The sequence below is a fragment of the Zonotrichia albicollis genome, chromosome 13 (genome assembly GCF_047830755.1).
Source record: "Zonotrichia albicollis isolate bZonAlb1 chromosome 13, bZonAlb1.hap1, whole genome shotgun sequence".
Taxonomy (NCBI): domain Eukaryota; kingdom Metazoa; phylum Chordata; class Aves; order Passeriformes; family Passerellidae; genus Zonotrichia; species Zonotrichia albicollis.
Window position 1 is genome coordinate 20,967,336 of NC_133831.1, and position 15,001 is coordinate 20,982,336.

Here is a 15,001-nt window from a genome sequence, read left to right on the forward strand (position 1 = left end):
GAGACCGGGCGGGTGCACCTGTCACTCTCTCAGCAGGGTGAATACGCCGCGGGGTGGAGCTTAGAGAAAAGAGCAGCTCTCATTGGTCAGGGGGCCGCGAGGGGACGCCCACCATTGGCCGGTGGGGCCGAGAGGCCGCCTGGGGCGGGGCCTGCGGCCCGTCCGGCACCGCCCCGTGTCCGAGCGCCGGTCCTAGCGAGGCCGCTGAGGGAGGAGGGTTGGGCTGAGGGAGCGGGACGGCGGTCGCCGGGCAGCTGGGGAAAGCCCAGGGGAGGGCAGGAAAGGCGGGGCTGTGACGATGCAATCCGGGACAGCCGTGGGGACACGTTCCCGCACCGGACAGCGAGGGGCAGCGGAACAGTGGCACAGCGCTGCAGCGCCGTGAACACCGTGTGTGTGTGTGTGCCTGAGGGATCCACTTGCCTCTCCAACGCTGTGCAGCTAACGCTGCCTGTATGAGCCAAGAGCTCCAGCCTCCTACTGGAGGTGACGTAACCAGTCATGGACTTTCGTCACTCCTCTCACAGGCTACTAAATGGACATTTAAAAAACATTTTCAATTTAATTGTTTTGTGGTTTTTTTCCCCTCACAGACTCACAGAATGTTGCAGGTTGGAAGGGACCACAACGGGTTCCCGGGTCCAACCTCCCTGGTCAGGCAGAATTCCCCAGAGCACAGGCACAGGGCTGTGTCCACACAGTTCTGGAATGTTCCAGCAAGGAGACTCCACAGGCTCTGGCCAGGCTGTTCCGTGCTCGGGCCCTGCACAGCAAAGAACCTGCACAAACCACACAAACCTCCACAACCTTACTTGATAATTACTGATATTAACATGACTTGCTCATCTCCAGGTGGAACTCCCTGGACACCATTCCTGCCCCTTCCTCTGTCCCATTGCTGGGCCCCAGGAGCAGAGCCTGGTCTGGGCTCAGAGCCCTCGCTGCAGACAGCACAGACAGGGCTGAGGGTCCCAAACAGCCCCAGCCCCCTCAGCCTTTCCTGGTAGGAGAGGCTCCCATCCCTTGGTCACCTTGGTTGGATGGAGCCGCTTGCGATCTCCATGACTCTCTGGAGCCCAGAGCTGCCCAGTGCTCCAGACGTGCCCGAGCCGGGCTGAGGAGAGCGGCAGCATCACCCCTGAGCTGCTGGCAATGCTCTTCCTATGTACTCCAGGATCCCTCTGCCCTTATTAGCCACAAGAGTACACTTGCTAGCATATTTTAAAGCTCCTATTTTAATTAATAATGCCAGCTTCTGATACTATTGCTGAGCAGGTACATACACGCATAGTGTAAATTTATATTAACAATATATACACACAAGATATACATACAAAATATACCTCTAAAATCTGCTGAAGAAAAGGAGGAAAAAAGAACAAACCTCAGGAGTTAGCTTTTATTTGTGATTAGACTTTTTATGAGCCCAGTAGAACAATTACAGAAGTGCTATACCAAAACTGAAGTAATTTGTCAAGGTTTGGAAGGTGACAACAAAATCCATGCTATCTCAAATATAAAAATTACAGAGAATTTTAAAAATCAATGCATGTAGCGTGGATTTATTTTTGTTCCTTAGCTATGAGCAAAAATACCATTCTAAGGTTATCACTTTGTCTCAATTATTGTAACCTTCTCCTATCCCCCTGTCCTCAAAATGCCACTTTGAAGTCTTCAGTCAGTTAATAACGTTATTATTCTGGCTAAACCGCTGTCTCAAGTTTCTAAAACCCTTTGGCAATTTCCTGTTCTTCAGTGTTTCAAATGCAAGCTCTTTGCCCATACCACTGAAGTGCTGCACAACTTCCCTTTAGGCTCATATCCTAAATTATCTGCCTTCCACTGCTACATGCAGTAGTAGCAGTCACTTGTTACCTGCTTTTTTTCTTCATCTCTTTCCTGCTATGTATTTTCTTTTTCCTGCTCCAAATCTCTTCCCACCAGCTCTGCTTTGAAGGTTGTGTGTCCAGAAATCTTTTTTATGTGGTTACCTCCATCATTGGGCTTTTCAGACCTACCCATTCCTCAAAGTGTCTTGCCTGTATCAGGTGCTGTTCTTGCTGAGGAATGAAAGGTGGTATTGAAATCCTCACTTAAATGCTTTGCAGGTGTCATAGATCTTATCCTGCAAAATTGTGTGGCTTCAACAACATTTTGATGTTGACTGCACGTGCTCAGGATGGTGCAAAACTATATTACAGTGGGAATAACATTTAGACTTTGGTATGAAGGATTGTGAGGAATATTTATCAGGCCTTTGAACTCAACATTGTTGATTCTCCAAATCCCACTATAGTCCAAAGTTTCCTATTTTGCTAACTATTCTGACAAGAAAAAAGCCTTTGTCTAATAAATTTTCTTAAAACCTTTTTACATTCCCTTCCTAGTCATACCAAATGTCAAATAATTCTACTTACCAAATCTTTTTATTTTGACCGGTATAAGAGATTAATCAGGCCTAAAATGCTTTTTGTACATTATTTATCTTGTGAAAGATTTCTTTTATTATGGGTGGTACAACGTTGTATGATTAATGCGTGTCTAAATAACCTTTAGATACCCTTTTCCCTGCTTTTACATACTCTGTATCTGTTTCCCCCAGAATTCTAAATACTGTAAGGAATTTTCCCACAATACCTATGTTTATACCCCAAAACCATACATACCCATAATCCAAACCCCAAAATTGCCCAGCACCTTCCTGTACCTCTGTGGAGGAAGGAAGGATGCTGTGGCTGAATCGTTTAGGGCATGGCCAATGTGATCTGAATTGTTCAGTGTGCGAAGTCTGGATAGTTCTGGACGGACCAGAATTTCCCCTTGTGGTGGCTGTGGTTCTGAGAAGGAATCTGAGCTAAAAAGAGGCGAGGAGGGATAAAATAAATCTGTAATTAGCTCGGGCTCGGCACCACTAGATGGTGTCCTGCGGCTGCTCTAGCACGCATGGCACTGCTCGGGCAGGTGGAGGGACAGAAACCGTCCTGGCAGCAGCACAGCCTGGGCTGCAGGACAAACTCGGGCTCCGAGCTCCTGCTCATCTCTGAAATCCCCAGTGCCTCTAGGGGGAGGCTGATAAAAGAGTTTTGACAAATAACCTACATAACCGCACAAACCTACATAACCTTACTCAATACTTACTCATATTAACATGACTTTTTCTTCCTACAATGCAGAGGTGAAATATGGCATTTTTTTTCTTTTCAAAGCTAAAAAGCAGAATTACAAACAGTTAAAACCCTGAACATCTTTTTTTTGTAGTTCAAGCAAAATGTGTGATGTCTGCACTACAAGAACATGCTATCAGCACTTAATAAAGCTATCAAAGTAAAAATAAAAGCATCCAAGTAAAGAGTTTAGATTTTGTTTCCTTTTTTGTTGTGGTGAAAATTCTGTGTTGTTTTTTTCATAAAGAGATTGTTTTCAGTTTCTCCATACTGGTCTCTATTTGCATAATTGCTAACAACAAGACATATCCTTTCAGTAAATGAGGAGAGAGAAATTATCAGAACTCTAAAATTTGTTGAAAAACCTACAAAAGGTATTTAAAATGGGTGTTTTCAATTTAAATGTATCTGTGAAGCAGTGGATGGAAGGAGGTGATTCACAGTGCACAGCAGTGCAGGTTATCCATGAGGAAGAGATCAGGTCCCAGTTCTCCCCTCATTCTGAAGGACAATATACAAGCAATAATTAAACAATCTCTGTGGGATGGATACCTGTGGTGAGGCTGGAGCTGCTGCAGGGCTCTGAGCCTGCAATGGCAAGGCCAGGCCAGCCCAGAGAGGCATTTGCTTTGGGAAAGCCTTCCTGAAACTCTGCCTGAAATGGGAATTCCCAGACAGGCCTTCACAGCTTGACAGAAAATGCTGCCCACACTCCTGCTACCTGTGCTGGGGCTTCAGCTGCTTTGGCACTTTGCTCTCTTTAGATTTGAAATTAAGCTAACAAAGTGTAAGAAAGAAAACATAAATTAGAAGCTCATTTATTTTAGGAACGCTATTGGAAACTAACAGCAAATCAAACACAAACTCCTCTACTAGTTTACACCCAACAGTGTGGTGTTTCTCCACTTTCTTTAAAACAAGCATAAAGTGGAAACTTTTTCTACTAGTAGTGTTGATTCAAGATTATGTACTCATTTTTCCTATTTTCTTTGTTTATTACAATGGAACTGCTAGAATGGATGCAGCTGTAGCTGCACCAATATAAAAATGCTTTTGACTGTGTATCTGTTTTCCCTGAGGAAGAGGTAAGATGGAACAGCACAAACTGCATCATCAAAATTTGTCATTTAGGTCTTAGGGTAGAATCTCAGGACCTGCTATTGGTCTCTGCTCAGTCAGCAGCAAAGTATTATAACAAGGACAAAATATTAAATTTATTTATTCCCCATAGAAAACCTCCTGTCTTCCTAGACTCACTTAATATAAAAAGAATACATTTGTGTGTAATATTCAGAGACTTTTGTATTTGCATGGCTGTCAGTGTGTTTCACAACATGAGAGATTGACTGCATTAATGGCTCCTGAATAGCAGAAGCTCCTATCAATGACTAATTAAAGATCAGATCATACCCTTCAAACTACACTTTCTTCAACATGTCTCACACTGAGGAAAAAATGCATTAAACATTTAAATCTGAATTTATTTCAGATTCCTTAATTTATGAACTAGAAACCTCAGTCGCTGTGAGTCCAACTGTGCAGAATTCAGAACCATGAAAATTGTAAAACTGACTTACTGTACTCTTTTATTCCTTTGTATTTGCTTTCCTAATAGCTCTTATTTGAATGGTGAGAATTACAGTTCTAAGATGAATTTTGGTTCTGCACAGTATGAATTTGAAAGTAATTTCCAATTATAAGGAGAGAAGGGACTCTGTTATCACTATTTTTTAAAGAAGTTGAACACTTGAATCTGGCTAGAGGCTTATAATGTCAGAATAAATCCCAGAGGAAGATTTAGATCCCAATTGCATTGGTTTTCTACTTATGGGACTACTTGTTTCTAGGTGAAACATCCCAGGAAACATATGTTGATGAGAAGCACTCAATTTTTTAGTCACACATTTTGAAAATATGTTCCTTAGCTATCAAAATCATACAGATCCTGTTTTAAAATGCTATAATGTAAAATTAATCTTAAAACCATGTATGCATACAACTTACTTGTAATAGAGACATTGTCAGGATAAAAGCTTGTGTATTTAATTCCCAACTTGGAATGTCTACTGATGAATTAAAATTCCTCCTTTTAAAATTTTCACAGCTGTTCATGAAGAACTTTTCATAAGTTGTTAATCAGACTAACTAGATTTACAGCAGTAATTAATATTTCCTTATGAATAAGGGGTTTTTTTCCTCAATATCTTCCTTCCATGGAACATTTTTAATCATAATAATGTAGAACAAACTTTTAAACAAAAATGTATGTAATCCCACACTCTCAAGGGTAACTAAGATTACAGAGTAATCAGAATGAAGAATCTTTTTGAAAAATCAGTTTTGCAGAGAATAGTTATTAAAGTGCATCTGTATGAGACAACTTTGGCAAATCAGTGAACACAGTCCATGTAAACAAGCTTTGATCAGCAGTTTCCACAATATCATTATGAATTCCAGTGTTTGCTGTAATGGTATGATATGATAAGTGAAAGGCAGACAAAAACCAATTCATAATTTTCAGATGGAAAATCACAGTTAATTTGTTGACTGAAAAATAACTACATAATTTCAGAGACGATAAGACATAATAAAGTAGGACTATTCTTTTCTCCACTCACACCTTGAGCCATATTTCTACACAAAAGTCACTTTCCTCCTTTCATCTTCTTATTACTTTCCTGGTAAAGTGACATATTAAGCAGGTATGTAAGTGGTTGGTAATTTTAAAAAGCTGAATATTTAAAAAACTTAGTGGATGACTGATCAAAGAACTGAATATGAAGAGTAAAGACTGGGGAGAGAGAGAGGGTGAATATGCAAAGGAAGCTTTCACATTCAAAGGGGAACAGCTACAAGCAGCTACCAAGGGGTTGTAGCTCAGTTAATAAAGTTCCAAGCAGAAATGATGTTGGGCTTGAATCAAAGGCTGCGCTGAGCAGCACCTCAGAGCCCACACTTCCATCCCCTGCCATAAGATCCTGGATGCATCCAGGGCTGCTCCACCCTGGCTGCTCCAGACCCCATTTCCAGCTGCCCTGCCCTGCAGCCTGACCTTGCTGACCTCAGGGTTCCAACCCAGGAAAAGCTGGTGAGAAAGACACTTTCTCTTCCCTCTATCTCTCCAAACAGAAACTGTAGCTGATGCTCCTGGCTCAGCGTTTATAACTGGGAGCAGAGAGGTTACTTTGACAAACATAAAAGGGCTGAATGGAAACTCAGAAACACACACACCCTGACACACCATTTTTCCCCCAGTTCTATATTCTGTATCTACATTTTTGGCTCAAACTAAACAGTGTAGTAGAGAGTATGTGTTTCAAAGATTGCATATAAAGAAAACATTTATTACATTAGGTCTTTCTAGAGCTAGATTGAACAGGGCAAAAAGAAAGCCCAGCAGCTCAGCATTTTCCCACAGCTGCACACCTGGCATCAGGGCAGATGTCAATGTGGTAGGGTCATTATTTCACTGGAAACAGGCAGATGGGAGCTGGTCATGTCTCAGATTTGTTCTCAAATTTTTAGGTAGCACAAGTTGGGTAGTGCAGGAAAACACTTGGGTTCCACTGCAAATGGACCCCTTCAATGAGCAGGAGGGGAGGCAGAGCACCGAGTCAATAACTGACTGTCTTGGAAATGCAATTGGACCCAGGATCTGGCTATCCAGTTTTAGCTGAAGAACCTCAAAAAAAATGAACACTGCTAGATGGAAAATTAAATATTTGCTCAGTAGGAAGCAATTTCAAGTCAAATGAGGTTACTGTTGGCTTCTACCACATTATAGCCAGGATATAGGAACCTCAGTCTGCCTCCCAATTTGGACTATTCACAACCAGTTTGACTAGTCACAAATTAATGTTTTAGGGACATTACAGAACAATTTTTAAAAATCAACAAAATTTGTTAACTTCAACAAGACTTTAGTTGAGATATTTCATCTGTGAATAAGAACTTCAGTTGGCAAAAAAAAAAAATCAATAGAACATCTGTCCCCATCTATTTCAAGTGGTTTATTTTTTTCCTGAGTTTTGGTATCTTTTTAATGCCATCTGCAACCTTTTCTCTGTAAGTCGTGTAATTTTGTATCTCCCACTCAGTTCTATTTGTTTCCTCAACATAGTAATTTAATTCAATCTTATCTTCTATACATTTGTCAGTTACTAAATCCACAAGAGGTTGGGAGGTCTAATTTTTCTTCCTTTTTAAGGGACACAAGTAATGTCTCTGCAGTTTTGAAATCTGCCTTGGCTGTTTGTGGTTTTATTACACAGCATTATATTCTAAAAGCAACAGTGTGAACTGAGATTAGATTTAAACTGAGTCTTTCCAAACATCATGAGAATTCTTCTGTCAAATAAAACTTTCATCTTAATTATCCTTAATAATTTCCACTTTGCAAACATAAGGTCCCTTAATGCCTTTGGAAAATGAAGATTATGAGAAAGCGACTATAAAAAGATAAACGTCTCATTTTGCAGAATTTTAAATACCTTCTTTCAGACAGTAAATCTAATGTTAATTAATACTAGGGTATAATATTAGATTTCTCCCTTTTATGAAAATCCTGGATAGAACATTCCCTAGTGTAGTATTTTCTGTGTTATTTTATATATTGGTTCAAATTTAAAGCCAAGAATATTGCTGAAAAATGTCAAGTAACTTATTCAATAGGCAAGCAAAGAACCACTGTCACAATTTAATTAATTTTCATTATTTAATTATAGAGTGTGTAATTATAAATCAATTTTTATTTTCAGTCCTCCTGAAATCCTGCTCACCAGAGTTCTGAACACAGGCATGTGGTTTGGGTATTTGAGCTGGACAAAAATTCCCCATTTTATTTAATTTATGACAGGCTCAGTGTGTATGTCTGCGTATGCACAAGTCTGTGTATGCCAATGCTAATTCAAGCACATCAATACCTTTCTTAAGCAATTGTGGCACTGCAGACCAAGCCAAGCACTGTATTCTTTGATAAACTAATATTATTTTTCCTCCTGCAATACACAATTCAATATGCTGGTTTGTCTGAAACGAAGATATCTCTACAAAAAATACAGGCAACAGTTTTGTTTTGTAGCTGTTGCTACTTCCTGTTGTAAATTGCATAAGGATGCTCTTGGAAAGGAACGTGCAGTGGGTTGTGCACAGAAAGGAGAACACGAGCCAACATCCAGACAATAGCAACACAGCAGCTGCACTTCCATGTGGGAAAAGCATCACCCACACAATGGCCAACATTGCTTCCCAACACTCAGTACATTTATAGAGCCAAAGCAGCCACCATTACAAAAGAAACATATTGAAAATTAAGATGTTTTTAATATTAGGGATTAGGAAGGATCAAAACCCACCATAAAGACAGGAAAATGAAACTCTCCTTCCTTCCTCTCTGAGTGTTTTTGTGATTATTTTGAAATAAGGATTTTTATTCAGGGCAATCTTTAGGGCATGTTGTTGAAGTTTTCTGTGGCTGTAGCATGGCCTAAAATTAGCTAAGTAGATGTGCATTTTTTACCTCTCTCCACCAAAAAAAAGAGAAACACCAAAAATACCCAACACAAAAATACCCAAAACAACAACAAAAACACCACAAACAAAAAAATCCCCAAACCCCAGAAACAAACAAACAAACAACTCCCTCCACAGACACATGATAAGGCAAAATAACGTTCTTACCAATGGTAATGCAGATTAATAATTTGGTCTCACTGTAAAATTATTTTCTATTAAACAATGACAATAGATAATTTCCTATGTTTATACCCTGTCTATTAAAGCTTTTGCAAGTGATATGGCCTTTGTGCATCCTTGAATTACAGAAAGGATGACTTTGGAATGATCCTCTGGAGCTTCTCGGGTCCAATCCTGTGCTCAGTAGTGGGGCCATCTGGAGCAGAGTGCTCAGGACCACATCCAGCTGTGGTTTCAACCTCTCAATATCTTCAATATCACCATCTCAAAGGTGGAGAGACTCTAAAACCTTTCAGACCAACCTGTTCACTGCTTGGTCTCCTTCACAAGACCTCAAGCTTCATGACCTGTCTATCCAGCCTGCTGTGTATTAGCAGCAACAGCAGGTCTGCAGTGAACAGCTCTTTGGGGCAGAACACAATATGAAAGCAAAGGTAAATTATGGAAGAGGACAGGATGGGAAACTGCTTTCAACAGAAAAAAATATTGTGTAATTTGTAACAGCTATGCAGATTGCTGAAAAGGTCTTTAGCTGTCTCAAACTTGAGGGAAGAGACTCTCATCTCCCTCTCCTGCTCACTCAACACACAGAGCAGCTGAACCCCACTGTCACATCTGGAATGTTTTATACCATGGCTTGGTAACAGACCTAATACCTAATTTTTCCCTAAGAAATAATTTACAATTACACTTGGGTAATAGAAATGTTTAATCCATTCACAGTGGCAAATAATAATCAAGATATGTAGCTAAAGGATGATCACAACTACTTCACAGATATGCTCTAAAACTCCAAACTAACTACTAAATGAAAGAATAATAAATTAAGTCCTTACTTATAATTTAAAAACCCCAGCCAAAACAGAGCTAAAAAAAGCCCAATATTACCTGCTCTTTACAACAGCTATGCTTCCTTGTCCCCTGGAAAAGAGGTTAACTTTATACAAAACACTGCCTACATAATTTATGTCATTACTTACCTGTGAGAAAAGCAAAGAGTCCTGTACACATAGAAAGCTGGTGGAGAGACCAGGGATATGTTAAGGGATCTATTAATTTTGCTAAACACTACTAAGAAAGAACTCAATTACAAGACAATTTAAAAAAGCAAAAATTCTGGGAGATAAATATCTTTAATCTAGTGCAGAAAGCCATAACAAGAACCAATTTTGATTAAGACATTCAGTAAATATTTTAATAGTGAGAGTGATTAACCACTTTAACTACTGAATGGAGTTCTATCTCTTGATTTCTTCAAAGTGAGCTTGAAAATCTCACAGTATAAGACTTTTTTAATCTTGCTACTTGGGTTCAGTATCACATTGACTGGATGAACTGCAATGGCCAGCAGAAAAGCTGGAGGTGACTAATTACCCCTTTTTGGGACTTCTGTGAATTAATGGCTCCCCATTAACTGTCTCTGTGTTAATATTACAGCTCATGACTCTCTGTATCTGAATACTATTAGATTGAGTTTATACAAATAAAAATGTGTGCTCAAGTTCAACAGCTTTAAAGCATTAGCACTTCCTCTGGCCTACCAACAAACCCAGTTAAGCTCAATGCAGGACTTTGCATAAAAATAGGAAAGCTGAACATAGACATAGTCTCTCATATGGAATTTTAGCCTAGGTTTCAATTTTCTTTAAAAGAAACACTGAGCACTTGCTATTTGGAATACATTTAAATATGAATTTAACGAGTATGCCACTGAGGTGGAATCACCCCAGAAGTATGGGCTGGTAATTATTATCACATGGCAGTGACTGATTTATTAGCTGTGCAATGAAGGAGCCAAGGTTTGTGTTAGAGGCATAGATTCCTCATTTTTACTTCCACCATCCGTCATAGTAGAATCTACTGGAAAATGGAGTACAAATCATTCAGGAATTTACAACAGTCAGTTGAGCTAGTTCTGTGCTATATCATTGCTGGAAGTGAATGCCTTTGTTTTGCACCCTAAGGGCTGCTCATATGCATAAATAGCCCCCCTTTTTCTGTTTCTGAATCACAGTGTCCAGCCAATACAAAAAAGATTATGAGGTATGAAAACCGCACATATCTCCACCGCAGAACAATAACAAGATCTATACTTTGATTTCCTGGGAAATAAAAATTGTAGCTATACTTCCTGTCAGCCCATTCCTTTGAACGTGTTCTCTTCATAATTTGGATTTTGAATCAAGTTTAAATGGCAGTTAAAAATCGTATGTGGCAGTACACAATGAAATTTAGCTTGACAGCCTGGACATCAAAACTAAAAATAAATGACTTCACATCCAAATAATAAGTAATAACAATGTTAGCCTGCATAAGAATAGCAGGACTGGATTCAAATACAATATTAATTTTAGGGATATGAGTGACTAGGGAGAGACAGAGGCAAAGAAACAAATCCTTCATATAGCAATAGTCTCTTCTTATCCCCCAGGCAACTGGCTGCCTTTCACCTCGGCGGCGGAGCAATTATGTGGCATAATGACTGCAGTGCAAATAAGCAGAGAGATTTTATTAAACCAAATGAGCAAATCAGCTGCGTATTATTGCCATTTGATTGACAGTGACAAGTGTCGAGCAGACACGGATGTGAATATGATAAAGAAGCTTGCAGGAAAGCTCTTGATAATGTTACTCTTGATAAAGTTGCTCTGCAAACCTCTCTAAGTAAATAAAGGGGAAAGAATATGATGCATATTAATTCGCATAGTTTGCAACCTGCCACAGGACTAGAGGAAAAGTTGCAATAGGTTCAGCACATGGCATTTCATATGAATTCTAAAATTGCATTTATGAGTCTCATAGACTTTACAATACTATATTAATATTAAAAGTAAAGGTCATTCCACATAACAGTTAAGCTGCCTGAACTTCAACCTTTATATCAATAACAGACTCGGGCTGGGGGCACAAGGAGGAGGAAAACAAGTGGAATGATCTGAATAAATGTAAAATGTTACTTAGGAAGATTGCCGCCTTTTGCGGGAATGTCCATTTACACGTTGGTACTTCCAGTGAACAATTACATTTCTGACAGGCCTGCCATCAGAATGATTAAATCAATACCTTTCAATGGGAGTGTGATTCATTGGCATGGGCCTTCAGGCCTCCAGGTAGCCCCTCTCACATTAATGACTGCCTTGTGACATCATGCACACACTCCAAAGCTTCCCACCATGGCAGGCAGCGTGGAACTTTGGATAATTACTTCTGGCACACGGAATGAATTAACCAAGGTGACTGGGAAGCTTTGACAGCAACACCCATGGAAGAAAAGCAGCAGGGATAAAATCTCCTGTGCTGCAATGCCACTAACATCATGAATAAATTTGGGCTTACACGTTGAAATTGTTTTAGTGGATAAACCATGTGATAAATAGATCCCTTTCCTCCACTCCTTCATATTTTTTATTACTTTAAATTTGAATGTGAACAAGCCACAGCGTTATGCCACACTTCAGTGAACATTCTTTTGCCATCAAGTACCATCAAGCTGAAGATTTCCACTCTTTGAAAAAGAATCATAACTGAGAGGAAATGTTCTTGTCATTTGAAGTACACTGTAAAATGTGGAAAGCATTTTTGATTTATGTTGTAATAGTGATTTGAATATCTATTTGGACATATTTCAAAGAGATCAGCTTTGCAAGGTTCTGCACAGCCTGAGCTGATTCTTGTGCTGTGCTTTAACTGCGCAAGTAAACTTCAGCATTCGAGAGCTGACATGCTCAGAATAACTGTAGCCTGATAAAAAAAAGACTTAAAGTCTCTTTAACTTACATTTTCCAGCATGTAGGCCCTCCAACTCTACTGAGCTTCCAAGGAGAAGAACTGAGAAAAAAAATAGTAGAATAAAATATTAAGTACCAAATCAATTTGCTCTATTATTTGTTATAATTTGTTGTATAATCTGTATAATTTGTTGTAATATTTGTTGTTATAATAAAAAATTACTTAAACTGTTGCTATAATTTATTGCTTAAAAGTATCAGATAACCTTATTTCTACAAAAAGGAACTAATTTACTCAGTAAAACAAGTTACTCTACCAACCTAGTCCAGTTATTGAAAATTACTTAGTAAATTTTTGTTTATATGAAAATTAGAATTAAATTTTCATACAGTTGAGGCATTTTTACTGGTTTGAAGTAAAACGTAAAAAAGGATAGGCAGTATTATCTACACACCTGGCAAAAACTGCCAGCATAAGAATTTCCTATGCTTTAACATTTTTATTTCTGGGTTTGGGGCTGGTTTAATACTTTTAATATAATTTTTGACTTTTTTTTTTCTTTTTGATAAATATGTTTAAGAAATTATACAACCTTGGAATTTCAGAGTGCCTGATATTCTTCAAATTAGTATCCAGCTGGATGCACTCTGGTCTTTAAATATGAAAGTAAATACTCAGGTTACCAGATTTGGATTATCTTCAAAACCTAATCCCTGATATGCAGCATTTTTTACCACAAGGCAGTTAAACAAGTAGCTAAATAAGTTTATTGAAGTCTAAATCATTTCATCCTAAAATAAAACTTTTCCTACAGAATAAAGTCTGAGATTTTACAGTGAAATTAATTTTTAGAGTCTCAGTTTTAAAAATGAAGTAAAGTATTTGATATTTTAAACTAAATACTAACTATGTAAAACAGAATTTATCCTAAATTACTTGTGAGAGTTCTGGTGTAAATTATAGTCATATCACTGCTTTTACTTCCAAAACAGTGCATGTTATGTTGTAAAATGCAAAATTTCTTTTAAGAGAAAAAGATTTTTAAGAGACAATTTAGGCCCTAACACCATTAGAAACAAAAATATTAATAATGTATTCAAAGCTAACTGGTAAAGTGATGTCTGCTGAGACTACAGAGAGTGGATTTGAGAAAACAGTGTTAATTTTTGTTCATTTTTTTGGGATGCTGCTAATTGCATGCCAAAAAAATACTTAAAGTTATTATAGAATACTAAAGCCCGGAAATGCATTAAAACATCATATTAATGTGTTCTCCTGTTGTCACCACAATGTGGAGAGATATTAAGCTGGAGTAGAAAAGAGTTTCTAGGTTTTGCCAATCATTGCAAAAAACCAAATTAGCATAAAATTGGAGGCTTTTATATCTTTATTCTGTCACTTCCATCACAGTTCAGACAGAGCCCCTTTTGGCCAGAGGGGTGAAGCACCTTCCACTTTTAATGTGTGGCTGCATCTGCACATGGCCCTCCTTAACCTGGAGGTAAAGAGCCCAAATCCCTGCACAACTCAGTAAATGTACAGCAAAAGCCAGTCACAACTTGCCAATATATCTGCCCCAAGAGCCTAAATATTTTATTTAGGCAAAACCTTTCATTGTTCTGGAGTTCTTTCAAAGCTTCTTGAACAATCTCAAATAGTCAGTGTACTATTACTGGCCTTGGCTATTGCTGGTGATAAAATTGACTGTGCTAGGTTATAACCAAAATAACCTAATTTTAATTAAAAAAGTCTGAAAGAAAGTGTAGTGAGAAAAGAATTACTAAATTGTTGTTAGAGAAAACTACATGTAGAACTGGACCTGGCCACTAAATCCTGGTCTGGATTCAGCTTCCCTGGTGGTATCAAAGCGGGGCAGCATTTGACAGAGCTCTAACAGTAGATGGGAGAGCTTGGCTACTGTTATGTAGATAAGATAATTAGATACCAAATTCATTTTTGAATGCCCTTTCTTACCATGCAGGCTGAGGCTGCTCTCACTCAGTTTGTGGACTAATCTTGGCCACAAGAAGATGGAAATATAAATGCATTTCAAGTCATTTATGCATCATGCTATCCAAGCTTAGGATCACATGCTATCAGTCATAATCTGCATTATTATGACAGTCTGTCACCTTGGTGTATTCATTGTGAGAACTAAGAATTATGTCTATAATAACAAAAAAATTTCCATAGAAAAAATAGCATAGAAGCATTCAAACCAAATCTTCCACTGCACTTCAGAAATAAGGAGATATTAGACAGAGGAGGCACTGACATGAATCCCTCTGAGGGGAGGATCACAGTATTTGTTAAAGTAGGCAACAATTTAGAATTAAAATAAAAACAATTTAGAATTAAAATAAAAACACTAAACAAAAACAAATTAAATTACACTTTAGGCAGGCAGTGTTCAT